Source organism: Talpa occidentalis, unplaced genomic scaffold (genome assembly GCF_014898055.3).
Source record: "Talpa occidentalis isolate TD23 unplaced genomic scaffold, MPIMG_talOcc4v2.1 talOcc4.17, whole genome shotgun sequence".
NCBI lineage: Eukaryota > Metazoa > Chordata > Mammalia > Eulipotyphla > Talpidae > Talpa > Talpa occidentalis.
The window spans coordinates 25,771,802-25,798,331 of NW_023601754.1; the positions used below are offsets into that span (position 1 = coordinate 25,771,802).

Genomic DNA, 26,530 nt, shown 5'->3' on the forward strand with positions numbered 1-26,530 from the left:
GTTATGCTGAAGCCACACCCTGTGACTGCGGGCGGGAGGGCCAGCCCCCCTCGTCGTGAGCTCGACTTGCTAAGGTCACAGCACACGGGGGACCAGGTCCACGGAGACTGCGGCCTGGGGGTGCCTGTGGGACGGCCTGTGTCCCAGAAAGGCCCGTGTCCTTCTAGCCACCAGCTGGGAGGAGGTGGTGTGCACCAGTGCTGCTGAGCTGGAGTCCCCAGCACCCCAGAGCCTCGGAGTCTCCGAGTTAGAAATCCAACAGGCATGTGTGACTCGCCATGGAGAAGGCTCAGACCTACCACCCGATTTTCAAGGAAGTTCCTTCCTTGTTTGTGTCTGAGAAACAAACTTTTGTAAGTGGGCCTTTTGAAGTGAAAACTAGGAGATGAACACGGCCTGTTCTTGGAGAAACTGGGAGCTGCTTCAGGATAAAGATAAATTTTTCTGTTGAGAGGGTCTCCCCCATAGTCCACTGCTGGACCTGGGGCCGGGGCCAGGGATTGGGCACCCCCAGAGCATGACACAAAGTGCCACCATTTCAGGACTTTTAAGGTCCACTTTTGAGATCTCTGTGTGATGTGGCAGTGAAGTGTGGAGGAAGAGCACCAGGCCTGGGGAGGACTCAGAGAAGGCAGTCGAAGATGGGGCCTGCTGGGTGCTGCTTTTCTGGGCTGGGTCAGAGGGGAGGAGCCCCCTGGGCCAGCTCTCTGGTCTCCGGCACCCAAGGCTGGGCCTCCATGGGGACCAGGACTGCTGGGCTTCCCAGACACCAGCCTGGGACCAGACACTTAGCTCCTTCCTTCCCTCTCTGTGCCAGCACTGGGTCTGTGTTTCAGGGATCATTACCTCTTGTATGTCTCTCCCCTCACCAACACCTGCCCCCACTGGAAGCTGCTTGTCTAGTGAGCACCCAGGGCCAGGTTGTTTCAGGGATTCGAGTTCCCAAAGCCAGAAGACCCTTTGAAGACCCCTGGGCTCAGTCCCCAACTGGGGTAGTTGGGAGAGTTGAGACTCGAAGAAAAAGACTCCTGAGGATGGACAGTGGGCTCATGGCAGTGCTGGGGGTCCAGACTGCCCTGCCAGACCCCAGGACCTCGTCCCATGGTATATAGTTTGTCTGGTCCAGTATGTGAGCAAAGATCTGTGGGAGACATGGAGCGGGCGGCCCACTCTGTAAGATTGCCCCTTCCTGCTGGCTTGTCTTGTAGTAGAAAACAATGCAATAGAAAACAATGTACTGCCAGGTGCATTATCTTGTTCAAGTTACTGTCAACTCTCATTTAATTAATTCTTATAAGAACCTTTTGTGATAGGTTCTACTATCACCCCATTTTACAGATGAGGCACCTGGGGCACAAATAGGTTGTTAGTGCTCAAACCCCAGTCATAGGTAATGGAAGTTTCAAGTCCAAGGCTGCTTCATCCTAAACAGCTGTTCTCAGCTCCACCTGTCTTCCCCCGCACCACCAGGTGACTTTAGAATGCACACTTGTCTCTTGTGATAGTTCGGAACCTGGATGGGAAATTTATATATATAATTTTCAAGGATTTCTATTATATAGTTTTTTTTATTTATAGCCATGTTATAATGAATTTTCCATTTGAAACAAATTGATTTAAGGAAATCTGTGAGTCCGTTTCAAGTGGGACCATCACGAGTTAATGGTCCAGGTCCAGGCGGATGTAGGAGTAGGTGAAGGTGCTATGCAGATGGCTGTCATGTGGGCGTCACAGTCCCAGTGAAGGTAGAGGAAAGAGGACAGCACCGTCAATCTCCACTTTTCAAAATCTTAGACAAGTTCTTGTCTCCACTTTATTTTATTTTCTTTGACTTTTTTTTTTTTTAAGATTTATTTACACAAGCACTGGGTATAGTCAGAAGCGTGGGAGGGTGAGAGAATTCACCAGAGCCAGAGCGGGGAGCAGAGCAGGCAGAAGGACTGAAGTACACTGCTGAGGGGAGCAGCGGGCGCGGCAGGAGAGGTCTGCGCGCCATGTGGGACCCTCCCTGGCGGCCGGGGATCGAACTGGTGCTGCAGAGGCTGTGGGCAGCTTCACAGCCCAGCGCTCAACCACTGCGCCACCGGGGAGGCCCTTGTCTTCACTTTAAAGAGGATTTCTGACAGCATCTTAGGGCCATCCATTGAAGGTGTTTATTTTCCTTAATGATGGTGGCCACAGACCCGGCAAACCTGTGGTCTTCCTGGGGTCCGGCCTGGGTCTGGGTCTGTCTGCCTCAGTGGGGTTTGGCCTCTATCTTGGAATCAAGGGCTGGAAGCAGAAGAAAGATGAGGTGGCTGATGGGGCTGATGACTCAGTGTGGGGAGGCAAGAGGGTATCTTCTCTCATTAGTGCCTATACCCAGGGTAACCAGGTGTGGATGACGGTGCTGGGGTGGCAATGGCCCTGCTGTCTGGTGGGCATAAAGCTGCCATAGAGCAACAGGTTCACTGGCCATGAGGAAGGCACCAGTTCACCGGTTTTCAAACTACTGTGGGACTTCCCTAGAAGGGGTTTGGGGAGCCAAGAGAAGGGGAGGACTCAGAGCTCTTTTCTGCAGCTTTGACTCAAGAAACTGTGCTTTTATCAGCTTATATGTGGAAAGATTTCTTTGGGAAAGGAATCTGCTAGAAAATGCTGAAAAAATCATGATCTAGGCCAAGTTCTTGATTCTGCAGATGAGAAACCAAGTCCAGAGAGCAGCAAAGAATCACAGAGATTGACTCTGTACTACCCTTTTCATAGAAAAGGGCTTTATTTGGGGTAGATTGGTAGAGCTGGCTAGAAGAAATAAAATGCACACTTGGAAGGGCCCCATGGCCCAGTGCCTTGTTCCGGCAGCCTGGCCATCGGCGCGTTTGATGGAGACAGGTGTCCACCTGGCCGAGCTCTCCAAGGGCAGGGTGCCTAACACCCAGAGGACAGAGTGGCTCAGCAATGTCAGATGACAATGATGGATAGCTGAGGGGGCCTACATGTCAGACCCTGAGCTAAGCTCTTTCAAACACTCTCTCCAGCCTAAAGATGAAGAATGGGGGCTTGGGGTGATGATGTGACTTCTCAGTTGAGCCATTGGGGTCTGGTCCAGGGTCTGTGCTCCATCAACATCCAGCCAGTGTAGGATGTACCGAAAACTCATGTCTCATGGCCAGAAGCACCTGAGTTTCCTCATCTTGAAAGTTCAGGCTGGAGGCAGGGGTGTCTGTCTCCCTTCTGTGAATCTGCAAGGGCTAGCAAGGCCCTACAATCCTTCTGAGTTCTCCAGGAGCCTGTTCTTTGAGCTACAGGAAGGAGGCCTGAGATGGGTGGCAGAACACTATGACAATAAACAAAACTGACTATTTCTCCTTTATAGCGACACCTAGATCTAGGCATGCTGTAGGAGCTCATGGGGAAGCTTGTTTATTAGAAGATGGTATTCTTTTATTCATTGACAGGGCATTTTTCATTTACATGTGTATTTGTGTTTATTTGCATTAATGTATGCATTTATTACTTTTAAAATTCAGCCAATCATCAGTGGATATCTCCATCCATCCGTTCATGCGGGCTTCATTCACTTATTCACATACTTGTTAATGTATGCATTTGTCAGTTCATTCATTCATCCATCCAATAAATAAGACACTTTGAAATTAATTGAGGTCTCTGGAGACATGTCACATAGTCTGATAGACTCTGGGCATCTTTCTCATCATTGAGTATGAACTTGGAGAAATAGTGTTTGGGGCCTCGAGAGGAATTTTTTGGTTTGTGAGAAGCACAGGCTAAACCCATGCACTGTGGCCTAGCCACTTCCCTGCTGAGATCCTCTCCCAAGCCTCATATTGGTGTGTCCTTTGGACCCCCTCCACAAGTCTTGTGACCCTGAGTCACCTTTGGGTTGTTCCTGGAATGAATGTGTGAATGAGCTGAATCCCCCACTGAGAGGTAAAGGAAGGTTGAGCCAGGAATGGGGCTGTTCAGATAAACTACCTGGAGTGAGGCAGGCAGGGAGGCCGTGAAGGGCAGAGCTGGCATAAAAACACAGCGGCGTCATGTGGAACCTAGCCTTGTCTTCCTTCTCCCCACCAAAGAGTTTCCATCTATTTCTTTCTTTTGAACTTCACTCTCGCCCTGCAAGCCAGGCAGGAAGAATGCTGTGGCGCCAACTCACTGGTGCAGATCCTATATTTGAAAGCACAGAAACCATAAAGCACAATCCAAAAACGAGGTGTGATTTCTAGCAACAATCTTGCTGACTGCAAGCCAGGCTAAGAACGGTAGTGTTTTATACTTGGACTTGGAGCAATTGTGGAAATGTGTACCTGCAAATGAGTGAGGGTTAGACATAAGTTTTGTGTCCAGCTTTGAGTCAATTGGTTGTGTAGATGGCTTGAATGTCTTTTTAATTTTTAAAGATTTATTTATTAGGCCACCCTGGTGGCACATGGGTTAAAGCCTCAGCACTATCAAGCTATTGCCAGCCTCTGTGCCCTGAGTTTCATTCCTGGCCAGGGAGCTGACCCACATGGCACAGCAGACCTCTCCTGTCTCGCCCTCTGCTCCCCTCAGCAGTGTATTTCAATCAGTCTGCCTGTTGTGCTTCCTACTCTGTCTCTGGTTAATCCTCTCAACTCCCCCTCACCTCTGGCCTGCACCCCAGTTATTATATGCACCCCAGTTATTGTAAAACTTTAAAAAAATATTTATTTATCTATGCATAGAAGAACTAGGTGTAGGCTGGAGGTGTGGGGGGGTTGAGAGGAGTCCCCGGAGACAGAGTAGGGAGCAGAACAGGCAGATCTGCTGAAATACACTGCTGAGGGGAGCAGCGGGTGAGACAGGAGAGGCCTGCTTTGTCATGTGGGTCAGCTCCCTGGCCAGTTACCAAACTCAGGCAGTAATGGTGACAGGCTGGGACTTTACTGCTGCGCCACAAGGGAGGCCTGAATGTGGACTTCTTTTGATTGATTGTGGTGGTTATTTGCTCTCACACTCAACCTCCCTTAGTTTGCATGACTCCAAACGCAGGTACGTGCCCTTTCTGCTTTATAGACCGAGTTTCAAGTGTCTGGCTGCAAGGACCCTTTTGATAATCAGAACATCAACAAATGGCTTTCACATAGGAAGGTTGGGTGGGGCACTTGTTGGTTTTCGAACATGTTTTCAGCCTTTCCCATTCTATGATCCTCTTCTTCCTGCCTAGAGAAGGTGGTATGGGTGGTTGATTGGAAACTCACCCTGCCTTCTCAAGACTCCCCAGGCTCTTTCCCCAAACCTTCATGAAGCTTCACCCCAAGAAGCTAAGTTTAGGTGACCTGTTTAACCAAAGTATCAGAACCCCACCCCTGGTGAATCTCAACTCTCCAATTCGAAGTGTCATTACTATATTCTGTCCCCTAGGTGACTACACTTGGGAAGGAAGATACACAGGCTCACCCGTGTTCCTCTTTGGCTTTATCCTCCACCTACCTCAGACCCCAACCTGCCCTCGACATCCAGCCATCTTTTCACTTATTACTCTACTTGATTTAAAATACACAGCCATAAACACTCAGGGCAGCCAGCAGCATGGCCGGATATAATATTAATTTCTTTTCTGGTTTATTTGTGAAGGAGTCAACCATATAAATCACTTTAGGCCACTAAGAAAGAAAGTGAAGCACATCTTCAGATGGAAAAGAAGTATAGCCTGTTACCACTGAAATCTAACAAGAATATGTGATGAGCTGGAGGTTTGGAATGTGGGTATAGTTTTGTTAACTTTGCTATAGAGTATGTGAAATGCTCAGAAAGTTTTTCCCCCTCTGTGTTTCAGTGGAAAGCACTGGGGGCTCTCAGAGGCATATCCTGAGAAAGCCCAGTGTCTGCCGGACAGTCTCCTTGTAATGCCATTTTTCATGACTTGTTTAATTAACAACCATTTTTGACCTAGACTTGTTATAAAAGTGTTGCTATTCTCTCCTGCTAAATTATGTCTAATGAACATATTTGCATGTTATCAGATATAGCAATATATCATTTCAAATTTCAGTGTTTAAGCCTGCATCACTCAAAACAGCTTTTGTGGATTAGTAAGCAGGTGAAATCAAAAATCTCATTTCATATCTGACATTAATAACTTTCAGGGGGAATGAGCATTGGCATTTATGTCTGGACCAGAATCGAGCCCAATGTCCTAGAAACACAAGGGCAGCAGACAAACCTACTCACCAGATAGGAAAATAAATCATGCATAATGCAGAATTTCTACCTTACATGTTAATTAATGTGTGCAATCAATTACTGATGTTACAATATGAGAAAGAAACTGGTGGGGAATGGGGTAATAAAAAATACCTATAGATTTATCTGCTTCTTTTTTCTATTTAAACAAATAGTCTTCAAGCCTGTGAATGCTGTGTTGAGACATGCTCTGAATAATAAGCATCATAAAATCTAATCAGATTTATAAGAGGAATTGATTGTTGTGGCAGGAGGAGAGGGTGGAAAATAAGCTGAAATTTAAGTGTTAATTTTTATGCTAATCCACAGTGGCTTCATATGAAGCAATTTTGTTCTGTGCCACAAATATAAAATTGTCCCTTGCAGAGAAATGTCAGCTTGCTAGACCTGAAAGCAGTAATTTATTAGGTATGTTTCTATTAGTATGTGTCACAGTTGTTAGCAGGCTATACACACAATGGTGCTTCATACTTATCCTCCAAGTCTCAGAATGTTTCAGCTCAGTGGCTGGAACGTGGGGCATTAATACATTATCATATGCGGGGTGGTCTGTGCCCTGTGGACAAAAGGCTATTTAATACAATTTAATGTCATTCTGAGAAGAAGTGGAAAAATAAAGACGGGGAATAAAATGGCATCTGTGTGTTTCACAGTGCACTCATGCACAAACCCTCAGTTTAAGAGGTATGACATTTCTGCCAAGAAAAAGAATAAAACTGGGGCATTTTTTTTATAACCTGTTCCCCACTGCAGTATTTTCTAAATGCTATTAAGTGATCGATTTACACGGCCCCATGATGATGTCATCCATAAGAAGGGGAATGCAGATGACAGCAAAATACTAGTGACAGTGACCTTGTTTCAGAATCCTTGGAACCCTGTCAGCTTTGCTTCCAGTATATGGTTTCAAAGAATGTACTTTTTGGACAATATCTAGTTACTGGGTAGTGAATTAATAGAGTTAAGGGTTCTGATGCAATTCACATATAGGTCAATTACATGCGCCAACATCTGCTCTGTCACTATCATTTGCATATAGCATTCATATGTTAATGATGCCTCTTTTTACTCAAGTAATATATTTAAAAAACAAGATTTGCATATCAGTTTGGATCAGTATATTACAAGCAATTTATCATTTTCTCCTTCTTGTTATGATTTTAAGAACAATATCTTGAGTGATGGCTGCTATATTTGAGCAGGGCTCTGATTTATACAAGAAACCCTTCAGTGGGAAAGCTTCCATTCTAAAGCTGCTTAAAGCCTTATAAATCAATAATGACACAGATGGACTGGTGATAATCTATTTAGAATGCCTGATAGCAAATATTGTTGTACAGATGATTAGAGTGTAACTGTTTTAGCAGAAAGCCTTTCCTCTCTTTGTAAATGGTAAGTTTGAACAAAAAAAGTGCTCGCACATGGACTTCTTGTCAGGAAATCTTCGTGCTGGGTCTGGATCGCAAAGGGGAAAACATGGGGGGAAGAACAAAGAGACTTCCCGCTCCTGCCAATATAATCATATCAATCCCTGTTTCTTTAACAAAACAGGACCTCTTAATGGAATTGTGTCTTCAGGTGTAAATAGCATTAAAAGCTGCTTCTCTTCTCCTCTTTGCCCTGATACAGCGCAAGGAGTGAGAAAATAAAGTGGAGGTTGTCAGAAGTGGCAGCTGCTTGGAATCCTGATAAATATAAGCTTTTATTGATCTGATGAAAATGAAAGATCCCAGTGCTAGGCAGTATTTAGCTTCTTGTCTGCAGCACGTCACCGGTGGCCTTGCATTGGGATAGATTTTCATTCTCATACACCGGATTTGATTTCATCTTTAACCTTTTCAGTTGAATTTCCTTGACCTCTGCATATTGCTGTGATTTGGTGAATTTGTTACATTTCACTTTACATCATTTCTTTCTATATTTCCTTTTGTGATAGGGAACTGGGACACCCCTCTGGCAATCTGTCAGTGCCTGCATCAGCTGCATCCTTTCTGGGGTATTTTCTCACCAGACTGACAGTCCTTAAGACAAGTATGCAGTTAAGCTGCTAAGGTAAGTCTGACGATATGAGAACTCTTTGCCTTGGACACTCACCATTTCCTCCTGCTTTGTGGGGTTGACCTGATACAAATCCCAAGCCAGCAGCCCCGTCTCGCTACTCCCCGCCAGGGACTCTCTCCCAGCCTCCCCTGCGCCCAGGTAGGATTCCTCCACCTGCCCGGGAGCTCTGGGTGAGCGGTCGCTGGCAGAACCTTTTGACAGTGGGGTTTGTGGTTTGGGTGTGTTTGGGATGGGTGGGGTGGGAGAGCAAAGGGATCAGAAAAAATAAGTTCTTTTCCCTTCTGGGGCTTAATTCCTCTCTCAAGTTTTCTCCTGGGATAAATATGAGGCTCTAGTTCAAAATCCTGAGGTGCTGCTAACATATTCTGGTTCCAAGAAAGTGCTGCTGTTATTTTGAGTAGTTTTGATACAACCAAATCAAAGTGAAGATTTGAAATAGCTTTTCTGAAAGCCCAAGCTGAAGTCATAAATTATTCTGCACCATGATTCTTTCTGATAGTAAAACCATACCTCTTTTCCTGACATTGCTGAAATGTGGAAAAGTGAAAGTTAAAAATAAAATGAAACATTTAAATCTTGGCTGTTGAGAACCTCAGATAGACATCAAGGCCAGTTGATAAAGGCCCCTATCAATTAGGCTTCCATGGTTATCATCAGATTTGGTTTATTAGCAATGGCACAGGTGCAGGGTTCCCTTATAAAGAAGGGGACGGGCAGGGAAAAATGCAGGGAAATGCCATAAAGTGGAAAATGAGGGTCTGGATCCCCAGACACAGGGTGATGTGGGTGCCCCTGCCACCCGTCACCTCGCGGGAGAAATCTACAGCGAGAAGGTTGGACGTGTTCCCTTTTTTACCCCCTTTATTTGGGTTAGAAAGTGTTGATTTCACACTGCGGTGAGTGTTTCCATCAGCTTCTTGGTGGGTGTATTCCGTGTTAAGAAAAAGGAGCAATGAACACCAGGCGTTGTCGCTTTGTTAGCGGACTGGTGGGCCTCCCTGGCCTTCCGTGGAGCCCTGTCTCCTCTGGCCACGTGCACAATCCCCGGCTTCCCAGCCTGGGCTTCCAGACCGCGCTGCTTGGCTTGGTCCCCTCTCAGCATATCACAGGCAGGAACAATTTTTGGTTCCATAGCTGTTTGGTTGGGAAAACAAGCCTGCAGTTGCCAGTAAGGTTTAGAATTTGCCTGCCAGATAAGGGAATGTCTGCGAAGACTATTTTCCCTCTTGGGAGGCAAAACACAGATGGGGGAGTTAGGAGTCTTACAATATTTAGCTGCTACATTGATGGTAGGAATTCTGCCGCGTGGATGCTCACAGTTTCCCCAGGCCCAGCTTAGCGTCACGTCCCCGCCGAGGGCCTCAGGTAGGGGTGATGGGTGAGACTGGCTTTCCCCAGGGGAGAGGCAAGTACACCCATGTGTTCTGGAACATTCCACCCTCTGTGCTTTGTGAGATGGAACAGGGGGCCTGCCAGGGTACCAGCCATTTTCCCCCAGCCACACTGGGATGGGAAGGGAGAACCATAGTGCCGGGCCAGTGGGAGGGCTGGAGTGACTTGAACTTCTCCTGTGACTGAGATGCAGCCCTACTGTGCGTGGATACTTGGGTTCTGCACAGGTGGTGCCTCCTCTCTCGGTTTTCTGCCTTGGAGGCACGGATTTTAGAGAGTACATCCCTTTGGCTGCTCTGGGCCACACAAAGGATAAATGGCATTGTTGTGGTGTTCTTGGGATTGGCCAGAAGGCAAGAGAATTTCCTGGGTTAAAGTTCTGGAATGAGTTTTTGGTCATATGAATTGGAAGTAGGCCTGGGACTTTATATCTAAGAACAAATTCTGTGGCTTGAAGACCAAAAAAGGGGTCAGGTTTTAGCTACAGGTGGAGCCATGTGGGCCCCTCTGTCCCAGCCAGCGCTGACCCTCCAGTCCCCGCATGCAGGATTCTTGGGCCCTGGAGCTGGCCCCTACCCCAGGGAGCCTGGAACTGTGATGAGCCGGTTGAGTCATTTCTGGATTTGGAGGCAGAGCCTGGAGCATGGCTGTCCAGACCCCGCAGCCTTGTCCTTAGGAAGATACCATGGTTGGTCTCGAGGCCCAGTGACTGTAGGGTCTTCCCTCCTCCTGACACACTAGAGGGGCCACCTGTACCCTGGACACAGGCAGGACTCTGGGGACCCCATGCGCCCTGGACCGAGGATGCTGGTCCCGCTGTGGCTCTGGCTGCCCCGAGGCGGCCCCGCTGTCCCGGCGCAGACGAGTGAGTCAACAGTCTCCCGCAGCAGTAATTACCTTCGTTAAATGCTGCAGTAGTGGCACTTTGGGAGCACAGAGGAGGAGTGAATAATTGTAATTTCTATGTGATAATGATGATAAGTCCTGCATATGTGCGTGGGGCTCTGCGTCGTGCTTGATCTTCACCAGGAGCTATCCGGGCTCACGGAGGCAAAGACCCTGAAGACTCCCTTGTACCAGATGAGTGAGGCGGGGATGTAAGGCCCCATCCTGCTCTCCTTGTGGGAGAGAAAACTGAAGTAGAGGGGAGCAGGTTCTCATCTGAGTTCCTTGGATTCTCCACGAACCCTCACCAACTCCATTGCAAGTAGATACTTTTATTGGTTCCATTTTCCAGATGTGGAAACTGAGGTCAGAAGATTTCAGTGGCCAACTTCCATAAGGCAAGGCCAAGGTTCTTCCTGATTTTGAAGCCTGGTCCGCTGGCCACAGCACAGCCCTGGGGTAACCTGGGACAAGACAGGTAGGCTCCCTGCCTCCCTGGAGCTTGTACTGAGGGGCAGGGAGGCCATCAACAGATGATATCAGGTTAGTGATAAATGCAGTAAGAAAATGTCTGGAGTGGGGGAGGAGAGAGGGGGTCTGTACTTGAGAGGGGGTGGGTGGTCAGGAGTGGCCCTCTCAGGAAGGGATGTTGGAAGTGAGAGTTCTGAAGGACACGGAACCAGCAGGACAGAGGTCTGGAAAAGAGAATTTGTGGCAGAAGAGCAGCAAATGCAAAGGCCCTGGGGTGTGGAAGGCCTTGGCATGTGTGGGGGACAGAGAAGCTGGAGTGCTGTGGGCTCTGGGGAGAGAGTGAGTGGCTGCAGGGCCTAAGCAAGATGCAGTGTTGTAGGCCATGGCACAAAGTATTGACTTTCTTTTATGTTTCTGTTGCTTTTCATCAAAGAATGTCTTGAGAAACCTGCCTGTCCAGGTGTGGAGATGCTGTAGGTGCTGGGAATCTGTGAGGCTGAACAAATTCTTGGTGGTGTTTGATGTGGCCTTTCTTTTCTGCCCAAGGGATGTCCTGGTGATCCGTTTGCAGTGGGGAGTCAGTGGTTGCAGATTCTGGGGGTGCGGCACAGGTGCCAGCTGTACTGGCCCTGCCCTTGGAGACAACATGGGGACTCGAGACAGTGGCTAGCAGCAGCTCCTCTGAACCCCAGTGTGACCATTCTGTGCAGCCGGGAGAGCCCCGAGTGCCACACTGTGGGCTTGGGAGAGTTGTAGGTGGAAGGCCTGGGGGGTCCCTTCTAACTGGAGATGTGGTCTGTCCCGGGGGGTCTCAGAGATATCGGCACCTCCATCCATGACAGGAAGTGCCAGCTCCAAACCAAGTCTTCATCACATCTGTGTTAATGCTGTTACCTGGGCCATCTAAAACTATGCAGGTGGGTTTTAAAAGTAAAGGTTCTTGGTTATAGTTTAGGTCTCTGTTTGCTTGCAAGTGCTGTTGTCAAGTGGAACTCCCTGCTTGGGAATTCTAAGTAATTCACGGATCCATGGAAACCTAGGGCTAGCAGAAACCCTTCTTAGCAAAGTTAATTTTACAGATGAGGAGACTTAGACTCAGAGAGTGCAAGGGACTGACCCAAGGTCACACAGAGACTCATTGGTGGGACCAGTTCTCCCCTGAGCACAGAGGCTACCCCCCTGGTAGGTCGGACCTGGAGGAGGCCCACGCACTGGGCTGGTCTCGCATCTCCTTTGCCTCCTTCAGCTTGGCAGCTCCTGCAGCACCCAGTGTGAACAGTCTCTGGCACAGAGTGACAGGTTAGCAACTGTCCTGACTCACGCACCTAGTGACTTGCTCCCGCCTCTGCGAACTGTCGCCATTAGAATTGGATGCACCTTGGCCTAGTAGACCCAACCAGGTTGAATTCATACTTGTTTCCAAATTTTCTGGATGCAGGGATTGCAAAGACCTACCTGGGTCTGCTTTATGCCAACATACCAGGCTATGGGTATAAGTTCCTGATACAGCAGAGGTGATTTGGGATGCTCTTCAGGTATCCCAGTAGGCCCATTAAAGGGATACAAAACCCTGAAGGTTTTGGACAAACATGATTAGGATGAAGCTGTTCAATTAGGGGAGGGCTGGGACTTTGCCCCCACATGTGTGATGGGGTGGGGCACCTCAATAGGCCTTGGACCAGCCGGGGGGTCTGGAAGCCCTCATCACTCTCTGGGGAGCTGCCCTAAACCCACATTGAAGGTCCTGATGGTAAAAGCTTGGAGCTGGGTGATTACAGAGCTGACTAGGGAGAGCCGACCCCACTGAAGGGGGCCACTCAACTCATCAACTGCAGCCACCTGGGGATATGGCCAGAATTTTTTCAGATCTTTATAGTGTTTAAGGAAAAAGAAGTTAAAAAAAAAAAAAATCTGGTAATCTTTTTTTTTTTTTTCCTTCTCTCTAACATTGACAGCCAACTTAAGTTTTTTAAAAAATTGCTCCAAAAACAAGTGTACCTGTGGGCTGGGCGGAGCTGCGGTCTGCACGCAGCCCGGGGCACAGGTGCCTGTGTGCTCAAAGTGGGCCCCCAGTAAGGACTGGCTGGTGATGACCCCCAGGTGGAGCCTGGGCTCTGGATGTGTGGAGAGTGCGAAGGAAAGGGGTCTCTAGGGGCCTCCCCAGTGGCGCAGCGGTTGAGCGCTGGGTTGCGAAGCTGCCCGCAGCCTCTGCAGCGCTGGTTCGATCCCCGGCCGCTGGGCAAGGGTCCCACATGGTGCGCAGACCTCTCCTGCCACCCACTGCTCCCCTCAGCAGTGTGTCAGTCTGCCTGCTCTGCTCCCTGTTCTGGCTCTGGTGAATTCTCTCACCCTCCCGCGCTTCTGACTGTACCTAGTGCTTGTATAAAAATAAATAAATAAATAAATCTTTAAAAAAAAAAAAAAGAAAGGGGTCTCTCGGTCCCTGGCTCACTCTCCAGCCTCACTTTCCCCGCCTTCCTTTCTGGCTCTGGGTCCTCTCACTGTCAAGAGACCAGCGACAGCTCCTGGCTGAAGGGGAGGAACAGCACCCACCTGCTGGGGAAGGCCGTGTGGACGTCCGGTCCAGGCCTCGGCATCCCACCTCTGTCTGCATTTATGGGGTGAGGTCTAGTCCCTGTTGCCGGGAGTGGACAAAAGAAGCCCCTCTTCTCATGCCATCGTGGGGCTGCTTGTGGCAAAGCCTGACCTTCTCTGCGTCTTGATTTGCTCCTCGTGCGTGCATGTGGCTGGGCCACTTCCTTGCCCCAGTGGGTTTGGAAGGGAGCAGTCCTAACCTCGCACTAAGCTGACTGCTTGCACCTGCCTGCGGCTGGCCAGGGGCTGTGTTGACCCTGGAGAAGGTGAAGGACAAGATGCTTTCTGTCCTGGGAGGCCACGTGGTATGAGAGGAGGGTCAAGGTACTCACCCGCCCATTGCTGGCCCTCCTGGTCCCATGACTGTTCTGTCCTGCAAAGGTGGCCCCGTCGTCAGCTCCTTGAGAGGCGAGCAGGTGACCCGCCATCTCCTGAGATGGGCGGGCTCCTGTCAGGGTGCTGTGGAGCCAGGTTGCTTAGTCCCAGTCCTGGGGAAGGGGGCCGGCGATCTCTGGGCCTCACTTCCCGCGGGCCCCTGCCTGGCTCCCTTCATCCCTGCACGCTCCCTTCATCCTGTCCACATGCAACATGGAGTTTCTGTGTGTGTAATATTATTTGTTTTTATTTCTGTAATCCCTTTATTGTTTGCACAACTGCTGTCAGACTGTTGCCTGAAAGTATCACAGGATAATTGCAGAACGCCTGCATAAGTAATTTCTTATGAAATCGGGCCTTGTCTGCATATAAAATTGTTTTTCGTTGCTGCATACATGGACTTCATTATATCGAGGCTGTTTACCCGGCTCGCACCTTCCCCACAGGCCACAGAAATGGGAGGGCCTGAGACCGGGGAATAATGAAATACTATCATTATTCTTTTTGGGTCATATGACATTTTGAGAAGGTGACAGTCCGTCCGACGCGGTCAGAGAGAGCCTGGCCGTGGAAGGAAGGGACGCGGCGTGAGATGGGGCCTCGGGCCTGGCTTTCCCGCCGTTGCTGGGGAAGGCCAGTGGCTAATCCGGCTTGTGCCGGGCACTTCCTCCGACCGCATTTCTGTGATATTAATGGTGTGTGGTAGTGAAAGAAATGCGTTTTATTCTCGAGCCTAACCCTGCTGTTATCAAAGTAACTTCCAGCTTATTAGCGACAAAGGACTTTTCTCCTCTCTGCTGCCCTGTTCGCCAGGGCTTCCTGAATTAAACTGCTGTTTCCTGTCCTTTATATGCATGACCACATCTGGGCAGCCTGCTCACAGCCCCGCTGCTTAATAACAATCACCTTCCCTTTCAGTCTCTGTTGATTGTTTCTAATTCACTCTGACAGATAGTGCCTGACAACTTGCCGGCTTTTCCCTCCCTCCGTGACCTGAAGTTACTCACAGCACTTATATAGTCTGTCATTTTTAATATTTGATTTCATTTTAAGTTATGTGTTTTACTGAGAAGATGAAACCAAAAAAAAGGGGACTTGTAATGGAACATAAATTTAACCCTTCTTGCCATCCGGCACCAGCCTGAGCCTCTCTCTCTCTCGGGTGTCTGGGTGGCTCCCTGCGATTCTGCGGATTCTGCGGCTGCTGCTGGCTTCCTCTCCTTTCTCCTTTGCTTTCTTTTCTCTCCCGTTCTTTCTTTCAGTTTTTTCATTTCTGGAAACAAAAGCTTCATGTCATATTCTTTCTCTTTAATGGCGCTTGATTAGTTTATGGAGCTAATAATGGTGCTTTCTGCTTTGCAACCAGGTTATAATTGAAAGAGCTTTCAGGGGTTTTACTATGGCGTGAGGGAGTCAGGGGAGAAGCTGGCGAAGTCGAAATGACCAGCTTCAATTAAGGTGTCAAAACAGGAATTTGATCTTTCTTTTTGGAGGTGCTTCTCTTTGTGAGAGCTGGGGGGCCGAGCAAGGCCAGCTCTGCTGGGTTTGGGGTCAGCATGGGTTTGGGGCCTTCCCCAGAGTGGGGACCTGTCAGGCAGCGGGGTGGAGGCCGGACACACATTCCTCCTGCCACTTCCCTCTGAATCTGCCCGCAGCGGCCATGCAGGGCAGCGGGCGGGGCGGGCGTCCCACACTCAGGGTCCCCTCCAACGTGACTTTGCCTTTGTTTGCCATTAGACAAAGGCCGCTGTGTCCCTCTTGGCCCTTCAGAGGTTGAGAGCCGAGAGGCCGTGCATTAGGTCAGCTTTGCAAATAGACACCACAAAATTAAAAAAAAAAGCACTTTAATCCGTGACTCCTCATGTTTGATGCTGGCCTTCGTGGGTGTCTGTCTCCTGAGGTGCAGCATTGACAGCTGAAGACATGCAGCAATGGGGGTTGGCCTGGATGCCAGTTGAAACAGTTCCACTTGGGTGTTGCCTAGGCCTGATCCCCTCCAAGGCAGAAGCTCACCCTACATGCTGTCACCCTCAGGACCCAGTCCTGTCGGAGCCCCAGGCAGAGTATTCCTTTGACTCTGGCAGCTGCGGCCTCACCTGGAGCAGAGGTGTGCCCCGCTGTGGTCCTAGGCAGGCAGGCTTTCCAGTGAGCAGAGGGTGCACCTGGTCTCCCGTGCTGTCTCGGGAAGGTGGTCAGCCGGGGCCACGCGGCGCGGGCTGCAGGAGAGCTTGGCCCACAAAGGAGGAAGAAGACCCCAGTGAGGACTGGATTCATGGCTGAGGCCAGACATTCTAGCCGCTTCCCTGCTGTTCTGCTGCTCTTGGGTTCAGGCCTGTGGACTGAGGTCCTGAGTGGATGGCCATGTCCGTCTCGACCTGGCTACTCCTACAAGGAGTTCACTGCAGGGTTTCCCTCCCTCACCTACCCTGTCCAGAGCCCAGCTTCTCCCCTGCTCTGTGGATGCTGTGGGTAAACTGAGGAAATAGCTGCTATGTGAGTGGTGATATCTCTCCTTTCTTCCCTCTGAGAGGAGTGCAAAAGGCCAACCATTTTGCAAAAGTACAATTATTTTGATGGTTTTGCAAATTATTGTTTTTGTTTTGAGGCATGCTAGTTAAAAAAAAAAAAAGAGGATTATGTAGCACAAAAAGGTAAAGTGAGCTCACATCTAAGTTTATGTAGGAAATGCAGACCTGTGTGTGCAGTGATGCCTTCCTCTCACCGGCCCAGGTGGTCCTGGTGTGCAAGGTGTGCATATCTCTGAGTATTTGTAACTTTCCAGGGGAGACCAGGCCTTCCTGGTTTGTGTGAATGAGTGTGTGGGGGGATGTATGGTGTGTGTGTGTGGGATATATGGTGTGTGTGTGTGGGATATATGGTGTGTGTGTGGGGGTGTATGGTGTGTGTGGGGGTGTGAGTGTGTGTGGGGAGGTGTATGGTGTGTGTGAGTGTGTGTGTGGAGTGTATGGTGTGTGTGGGGGTGTGTATGTGGGGGTGTTGTGTGTGTGTGTGTGTGTGTGTGTGAGAGAGATAAGGACTGCCAGGATGTATGTTGACTCTCACTGTCTGGGAGGATCCTCGCATCTGCCCCAGCTCAGAAGTTGGGCAAAAAGGATTGAGTGGCAAGAAGAACACAGAGAGAGGCCATGGGCCACTGTGCCTTCTGCTTTTAAGAGAGCAGTTGAAATAGGACTCTAAGGAAGGTTCTGTATTTGAGGTTTAACCTCCAGCAAGACCAAATTATGCTTTTATCCCCCTTAAAACAGACTGTTGGCCTATTATTGGTTCTTATTTTAGAATCAGAGATAAATCGAGGGTGGAAATCAACTAAAGACTTTAATTTGGACTTTGTGCTGCAAAGTTTCATCTATTACCAGGTGAGCTGGGACAAGTCCTGGAATTTTCGGTCAATGAGACATAGTATTTCCTGCCCGAGCCCCGGTAATCTAGATGTCCTGTGGGGTGAGCATGGTGAGCCAGCCCACAGGTGCAGTTAGGATTTGGCCTGGAAGGCCCTCCAGGGCACTGCCTTCCAGGTTCAGCGGTACCTGGGGCTGTGCATTAGTGTGACCCCCAGGCCTATTGCTGAGTGTTCACTGACACCAGTGCATGTGGGGCAGGGAGGCTGTGCTCCTGCAGGACTGCTTGAGTCAACAGAGATGTGCGGTGTGATGCTGCTTTCCTGCTACCATCTTAAGCGAGGAGGGAGGGAGGTCCAGGGAAGAACATGCACCAATGGCCATATCATAAGGAGAAGCTGACTAGTGCCTCCACAGAGATTACAGAGCCAGGAATTCGAACTTGAGAGGGAGAGCTCAGTTAGTAGGAGCTGCAAGAATTGAATGCAGACTAATAATAGAGGGGGTAATAATTGTGTGCATACTCTGTGCTCAGCTCTAGACCATCGTTTTAGGAAAAGAAATCAGATTAGTATTGTGGTTCAGGAAACACTTCATGGAGAAGCTGGTGTTGGAGTTGGATCTTGGGGACTGGAAGACTTTCATAAATGGAGACGAGAAGGCAAGAGGGAGAAGAAGTTGCTTATAGAGGGTGGGAATTTGTCAGATGCAGTTGTAGCTGGGGGAGTCTTAGGTGTGCTGAGGTGGTCATTCCAGGGGGAGACAGTTGAGGGAGAAACTGGTGTTGGGGCATGGCCGGGAGCTCTGTTTTGTTGGGACTTGAGATGTAAGTGTGAATGGCAGTGTCAGTGGGAGCCCATTGGTGAGAGAAGCTGTGTGTCAGTTTCGGGTGTTTGTGACTGAATGGGGTGTACCAAGAAATGGGTCATTTGTACCATTCCTGGTGCTGAACCAAGGCCATGGATGTGTGGAAGGGGAAAGAACACCCCTGTTGGGTACTGGCAGTACTGGGTGTCCTTGTCTTGCCTGGGGCTTACAGTGACTGACTCAGGAAGAGCTAAAGCAGGAAAGCACTAGGTTCAGGGCATCCAGACGGGGCACTTGCCCCACACTCAGCGGGGACCATTGCACTGTGCTCAGCTAGCTAGCCTTTCAAAAGATAATAAAAAGGGGACTGCTCTTTAAAAAGCCCACACTTGTATTCATCAGACTTGTACGCATTTTCCTTTTCATACTCACACAGAGGATACACTTTGGGCTCTACAAAGGGTCCATGCCAATGTTAAGATCAGGCAAGAACAATGGAACAATTAGCAGATTCATCAGTTCTTCTGCTTATACTTCAGCTCCAAGAGTGAAATGTTAGTTTGTTCAACTCTCTGCTTTTTGCCTTGATCCCAGTGTGAAAGTGTTGACTAAGCTTCGCTTCCTGGTCAGAGGGCCAGGACCCTTGGCTTTTCAACATGCTTATATGAAATCCAAACATTCATGGCCACTGGTGATCTTGAAATCAAGGCACAACTTATGAAACGAATACGTAATTATCTTGTTTACTCAGGGTATAAATAGAGTTCATGCATTTAAAAATTTTTCTTCCTGATAAGGACTTTAGCCAGTATTTGGTCTTTGAATAATCTCTCCCAGTCCCACTTGCTCATTAGTCCTCTTCTCTGTTTGTCTTATTTTCCCCTCTTTTTACCTTCCCCCTACCCCTCCCTCTCCCTCCTTCCCTCTCCCTCCAACCCTGGCTCTGCCCCTCCGCCTCTCCCTCTCTGTTGTGTATCTGTCCCTTCCCACCCTCACTCTCTCTCTTGCAGAAGTGGGGGGACTTGGAGTTCCCTGGCTTTCTATGAAAGAGGCAGGACCTCTTTCTTCCTTGGAGCATTTCCTGTTCCTGTATAGCATTGGCAGAGTGGGGGAGGTGCCCAGAGAAGAACTGGGGTGCTTGGACATGTCCTGTCCTGGTCACTTTCACAAATCCAGGGAAAGTGCAATCCCTGACCAGGGAGCTGATCCACATGGCGCACAGAATCTCCTGTCTTGCCCGCTGCTCCCCTCAGCAGTGGATTTCAGTAGCTCCACCTGTTCTGCTCCCCACTCTGTCTCTGGTGAATCCTCTCACCCCCTGTACCTCTTGCCTACACCCAGTTCTTTTATGCCCCCCCAAAAATTAAAAAAGAAATCGAGTGAAGGACCTCTAAGCCCACATCTGTCTCTGAGGGCTCCACTGGGGACCAGATCCAGCAAAGAAAGGCCTCCGGGGGGTGGGATCTCCTCTTTGGTGGTGAGGGCACTTTTTTCCTGCAGTGACTCCTTAGCAGTAAGCTGGACTCACACTCCTCCTCCCCTCTGGTTTTTCTCATACCGAGTACCACCTGCTCCTAGATTTAATATCTCTTTAAGGGGATGCACTTCTCTTAATTAAGTATTGCATTTATTGTATTTAGCATTATCCTAAATAATCATATCTATGAAGTCTCTGGTTTGATGTCCCAGTTATGTGTATTTTTATATTAGACATTAAAATAATTATATAAATATTAGTTAATTTGTTTTAAGTAATTTTTCTGTGTGTCACCTAAACTCACGTGTGGGTCTGAATGGTCGTGTGCAAGTCTTTGGGGATCACTATGTGGTCTGTTCAGAATGTTTGTGTTCAAGCAGGTTCTGAGGATCCAGTTCATTTCTACATGAGGCCACTGAGCCTCAGTGAACCTTGAGGAAGCCCCTCACCAACCCCAGACCGCAGCACATTCTTTTCTGAGCTCACAGTTCCTCTCAGAACCCCTAATTGTCATTTAATCATGTGCTGCTGTGGTTACATCTGACAGTGCTGTGAGTGGCTGTTGGGCCTGTCCAGCATCCCTTCTAGATTGTACCATGTTCTCCTGTGTCAACCAGAGAGCCTGAGTGATTGAGTGAAATGTCTGCCTGTCATCTGTCTATCCTATCTATCTATCTATCTATCTATCTATCTATCTATCTATCTATCTATCTATCTATCTATCTATCTATCTATCATGTAGATCTGTCTGTTTTTCTGTCCGTCCGTCCACCTATCCATCTATCCATCATCCAAGTATGCATGCAAGTACGTATCATCAGTCTATCTATTTTCTCCCTCTTTCTTTCCTCCCTTCTTTATTTTATCCTCCTTGGTGAGCCACACACTGTTTTAGGTGCTGGGAACATAGCAGAGGACAAAAGAGACCAAGACCCTGCCTTCATGTAGCTGACATTCTGGTGGGAGAAGCCAGGTAATGCACAAATAGAGGAAAGAGCCAGAAAACCATCTGTAAGCATGCATGCCACACAGACTGTTAAGAACTGTCTTAATAGGCATGGAGCAGAGAGACCAGGCAGCTGAGACAGAGAACTCCAGGAAGACCCTCTTGGGGGGTGACACGGAGGCCCCACTCTGAAGAACTGGTTAGGATGGGACAGTGCCTGGACGGAGGACAATGCTGTTTAAGGTCCCGAGGGTCAGGCTGGGTGACTTCGATAAAGAAAATTCAGATAGAGAGGTGGAAATTCATTTGACTCCAACTTCAAGAAGGATAAATTTTCCCTCTCACTACCTAAGGGCTCCATGTAAGTAAGGCTTGACCCTTTGCCTCTGAACACCTCTATGTCAACACCCCCTCTTCTGGGGAAATCGGGGAGCAGTGCAGTGGTGCTGCCTGCAGGGGTCAGGATGCAGGGGAGTACACTAAGAAGAGGCTACAGTTGACATGCTAATATTTCATTTTAATCTTGAGTGCCAGGTTACTCTCCAAATGAAGTGTCTCAGGCAAGGCTCTAACTTACATGAAATAAAAGAGTTTAATGCTAATTAAATATCATCTGACTACTGAAGCCATATTTATTGATGGTCTAAAAGAACATCATCGAGGTAGATGGACGGGGAATGTGTCTCTAGTAGAAATGCACCTTTGAGTCACGGGACTCTTGCAGTTCAGACTCGCTGCCCCACGCCTGCAAAGCCCAGACTTGTGGGGGTGGTGACCTTGGCGGGGGTAGAGCAATGCCATTAGTGGGCATTTGATTTAGAAGGTCTGGAGTGGAGCCTGGGCTTCCCATTTTTGAACAGACCCCAGGAAGTGTCGGTGATGCAGGCCCAGTTGCACAATGAATAGCAAGTTTAGTCAGGCCCAGCAGTGAGTCTAGAATAGACCCAAGAGGAGCAAACTCCACCCTGGCTTCTGGTGTCACAGGGGGTAAGAACAATGGGTGGGGTCTTCCACTTTTCTGCTGTAGCGACCACCTCCATTTCCTCTTCCCCATCCTTCCACTGCTTTCTCTGTCTTAGCACTGTTGCAGGAGCCCCCGAGGCCAAGAGTGGTGACTCCACATGGTTATTAAGCCTTTGTGCAGGGCTGGTCCACTTTCTATCACATCTTGTCTCCAGTTGTTGATCTTCCTTCCGAGTCGCCTGACCTAGACTTTGTGTATAGCTGAAAGGCAGAGTCTCTGCTCTGCCCTCCTACTTCTGTGCCTGCAGGATTTAAAGATTCTTTCATAGGGGCCTCCCTGGTGGTACAGGGGTTAAAATCTCAAGAGCTCTCAAATTATCGCCAACCACTGTGGCCTGAGTTTGATCCCTGGCCAAGGAGCTGACCCACATGGCTCAGCAGACACTCCCCTCAGCAGTGTATTTCAGTAGATCCGCTTATTCTGCTCCCTACTCTGTCTCTGGTGAATCTTCTTACCCCCCTGCACCTCTGGCCTACACCCCACTTTGTTTTTTTGAAGATTTATTTGTTTATGCACATAAGAACTGGGGTACAACTCCCTGGCTGGCCTGGGTCGAATTCATGCTGTGGTGGCTGGCGATAGCTTGATAGCACTATGTCTTTAAACCCTGCATCACCAGGGAGGCTCCCTACACCCCAGTTCTTATATGCATAAATAAATCTCTAAAAAAATAAAGATTCTCTCACAGTGGTGGGGAGGGGCTGCATGCTTCCTGCTCCGCTGCAGAGGCTCTTGCCTGGGTCAGACCTGGCTTCTGCAGCCTCAAATAGGTTGAGCTTGGCAGGTGAAGTCCTGTTCTTCCTGTCCACCCTCCAGCTTTCTCCTGGTGTAACTTCCCTTGCTGTGTCTTCCCTTTCTGCTGCTGAGCAATCTTCAAATGGCATAGAATAGCGTTGCAAAAGCTCTAATGCTGGGTGGGCATTACATTCCCACTGATGGCTGAGGATGGGACCAGCTGCAACACGCGTGCCCTTGTGGTGCCTGTGGGAATGTGGGTGCCGTGTTGCTAGACCTTTGCTTTTTTGAGGGAAGTCAGAATTCTGGACTTTCCTATAGAACTCAGTTGTTGCAAATTGACAGCTCTTACACTGCCACGTGAGCCAAACTGAACACACATGTTGGGAGACCTCAAGGTGCAAATTCTGGTCCTTATAATTTTGGGGGGGGTAGTGATCCCAAGGATCCCATGGGGAGAAGACAGTGGACTCCAAAGTGGGGTCTCTGGACTAAGTGAAGGCGAGCCACGTGGGTAGCACTTTGAGAACTCAGCCCCCCTGTAAGATGGGCTCTGATGTGGCTCTTAGGCCTCAGGAAAGCTCATCTTCTACACCAGCTTGTCTGCATCCACCTATAATTAGCATCTGAAAATTCTAAATGAACTGCCTAATCAAGTAAATTTAGCAAACTTATTGTGAAGTGTTACCAAATCGTCTCCCTCCAACTGTCCACACAGACAGCCGCACCACCTTGCCTTTGCTATTTGCAACTGAAGCTGCTTCTGTGTGCTGTCTGGCAGCCACGCAGACAGCCCATTTATGTGATCTATAATGAGTTTATTAGTGTTTCACTGCCTTGTTGCTATTAAGTTTTATCAGTTTCAGCTTCAAGAGCACAAGGTTAAATTTTCAATGGAGTTTTCGCAAAGTTTAAGTGGGATTAAGATTGTTAAAAATATGTCCAAATGGTGAAACCACGTATTTGGCTTGAAGATATAATTTCTGCCCACAAAGGATTTTGATCCCTTATAGTAGCCTTCTCCGTAGAGAGGATACATTCCGAGATCCCCAGTGGATGCCTGCAGCCTGGGAGAGCCCCGGGCCGGCATTCACTGTGGATGTCCCTTTGCACACGAACGCAGGAAGAAGTTGAGCTGATAAATGAGGCAGAGTGGGAGAGTAACAGCAAAGTTACTAGTAAAATAGAAGAAATGTAACAATATACTGTACTAAAAGTTATGTGACTATCCTCTCTCTCCTTCTCAAAATCTCTTTTCATCTGTTATATTTTGGGGTCTCGGTTGACTGTCGCGTCAAGGAGACCAGGAAAACGTGAGCCTGTGGGTCGGGAAGACTACTGTATTTGTAAATCTAACATTTTTTGGATATTCAGAATGGCAGGACCCGGCTTATATTTTCTTCTTGCAAACTAAACGTGATAGATGCATTAAATGCAGAGGCTCACACTGGCGCTGAGTCAGGCTGTCTGGCCATCTGTGATGGCAAGGCCTTGACGTCGCCATCACCGTCCCTGGTGCCTTACGAGTGGCCGTTGCTCTGACCTGGCAGATAAACGTTATAGTCACAAATCAGCCTAGAGCTCAGCTAGGATATTTCCTCCCAGTCCCGTAAGACAAGCAGTTTCCTCTATGAAAATAGGTGGGTATGTGGTTGAATAGCCCTTACCTGGGTCCCTTCTGTAATTCTTGAGCCGATTTTTAGGAGAAAACCAGTTCAGGAGTTTCTTCGGTGGTTGTAATCAGTATAAAGTGGTTCCACTTTTAGGTTAAGAGAAAAAAAAAAAACACAGTCATAGGCTGAGCTGCTATTATAGAAAGTTTATTATTATTGGTATGTAAGCTAGCTGGGGGCTTAAGCACCGAGCAGTTGGATAATTTAGCTAGCTCCTGGATCCAATTAAAAAAATCTATGTTGTGTCCACAGTGGGGGTATGGCCGGGGCTGAGAAAGCACTCCCCGTCGGTCAGGACACACCTGTGGCATTCTCGTGGTTATACACAGTTTGGGCTACAGAATGCTCTAAATCCTCTCATTACTGCCTTCTAGAAGACAGACACTTCAAGCAGTTCTCCATTTATCTGAGATTACCAGTTAAACTCGTTAAAAAGCAACTATGGCTTGTTCACTCAATTGGCTGTTGGGAAGATTTCGTGTTCTCGAGCGACGTTGTGGCTTTGATTAGTGGAGTGCTATACTTATTTTAGGGGAGACCTTTTCTAACTTAATTTATGACTCCAGCTGAATGGCGTCTGTGCGGGGGTATTACGTCTTTCCCCAACCATTGTACCTGGTGTCAATAAAGGTACATTTAGGGAAATCTGAAATAAAACTCCAGGGTGTTTTTGTTCTTTGGGGAAGCAGTGCTCCATAAACATTTTGGGCTAGAGCCAAAGCTTTCCCTGACCGTGATTGCAAATTACTGTAGTATGTATAGATTGCTGGTGAAACACCGAGGAAACCTGTATTTTATAGAATGTCACTTTTATGCACAATCCAGGCCAAAGGGAAAAAAAAAAAAAAACTAATTTAGCCAGCAGTCTTCTTTCGAATGAGGATTCTGAAAAAAATATTTACAAAAAAAACAAGCTCTAAATATGGCTTTTTATTTAATCATTATTACATCAATCATCAATATCAATACTTAATAGCAACCTGATAATGTAGCCAGTAGGTGAAACAGCTATTAAAAAGTGTAAAAAAATGATTAATCAGGTGTGGGGGTATTAATGCTCTCCAATTATTTAATGCTAAGTACATATTTTTGAAAGTGTTTGTTTTTAATAATCGACTGTAATATTAGTTTGCAAAAGTGTAATTGCTTCTTAATTTTGCATCTTAGCTTCTTTGTGTCGGGTACAAAGGTAGTATATTTCTGTAGTTATTGTTTGCAGTGCTCCGTGTAAAAAATCACGTTCATTTCAAGAAGCTGTTATGGTATTGATTCTGGTAAAGACTTCCATTAACTGACCAATCTAAATCTCATAAGTGATGTCAGGATAGTTATGCATTTGCTTGGTTCAAGTATTCAGCCATTATGTTAGAATGCAGGCAGTGTCTGAATATGGCTGTTAAATTATTTCTAAATACCGAACCAGAACAGCTTAACAGTTCTGCAGTTTGAGACTGACACAAAAATGACAATCTGCCACCTCTTTGTTTTTTAAATATTAACGTTGTATTGGGATAGTATTTTTGGAGTAAAAACCTGTGGCACGAGAGGATAAGTGACATAAACAAAGGCAGCTGGGCTTCATGAAATAATGGAACAATAAGGCCCTTGCAGCCGTTCTCATCACTCCAGTATGTTAATTAGCATTCTGTTGTGGCCGCAACACTGAAAACATGTAATCTGTATTGGTGTACAGTACAGCTGTGAACACACATTCTTTTTTGTGAGTCCCTGGAGTTAGCCCTGCCATTGGCATATGCGTTTGGGCCAAAAGTCAAGCCATCACCACTAAAATAGCACACTATTGCAGCAAAATGTCATTTGTCTTTTCTTATTTTTTTCTCCCCTCAATGCCACATGCTATCCAGTGATGTAATCCAGCATCACTGCATCTGCCTCCCTGCTCTGTTTTTTGCAGGAGGGGATCTGGGGGGTTGGGGCTGGGAGAGCAGCAAGCAGGAGGATTTAACAGACATGTGGTCCCAAAGGGTCAAATTTCAAAAATCAATTCTTTCTCTGTGCGTTATTTGTCTTAAAATATTTTTAAGAAGTGCATGGATTTTTAAGTGTTATGGACTCTGGGGGAAGGGCCGGGCAGAAAAGGAATCTCAGTCAATGTTGCCCTGATTTCACATCTATCTTTCCCAGCATGACTCCAGTCCTTCGTGCATGTAATATCTCCTGGGGGGTAGCATTTGTTCTTCCCATTTCAGAGCTGCAGAAACTGAGGCTCACTGTGATCCAGAGACAGAGCCTAATCACAGGGTCTTTCTGACCCCGGCCCACAAAGACATCCAGGCGGGAGAGAGTGAAAACTATTGGTCATTTCGAGGAATGGGGGGCAGAGTCAGTGAACAGAGGCAGCTAGTGGAGGGGAGCAGCAGCTGGAGCCTTCAAAGGCATAACTCAGAAAGACCCCTCTAGGGTGATCCGGATGCTCCTGCGGGGTGGTGGGGCTAGGAGTTGCCCTGGTACTGGCCAGACTCAGCCCTGAGGTCTTCTGATAACAGCTTTGGAGCTGGTGGG

At 48.0% G+C, this 26,530-nt stretch overlaps 1 protein-coding gene across 1 annotated transcript in view; it reads left to right on the forward strand.

Annotated features, from left to right (window-relative positions):
- ZNF536 (zinc finger protein 536) overlaps positions 1–26,530 on the forward strand; it is a 424,122-nt gene that overhangs the window by 103,341 nt on the left and 294,251 nt on the right. The window contains exon 3 of the mRNA XM_054697056.1: positions 8,144–8,259. The gene's annotated coding sequence lies outside the window, so the exon portion shown is untranslated. The remainder of the gene's footprint in view (positions 1–8,143; positions 8,260–26,530) is intronic.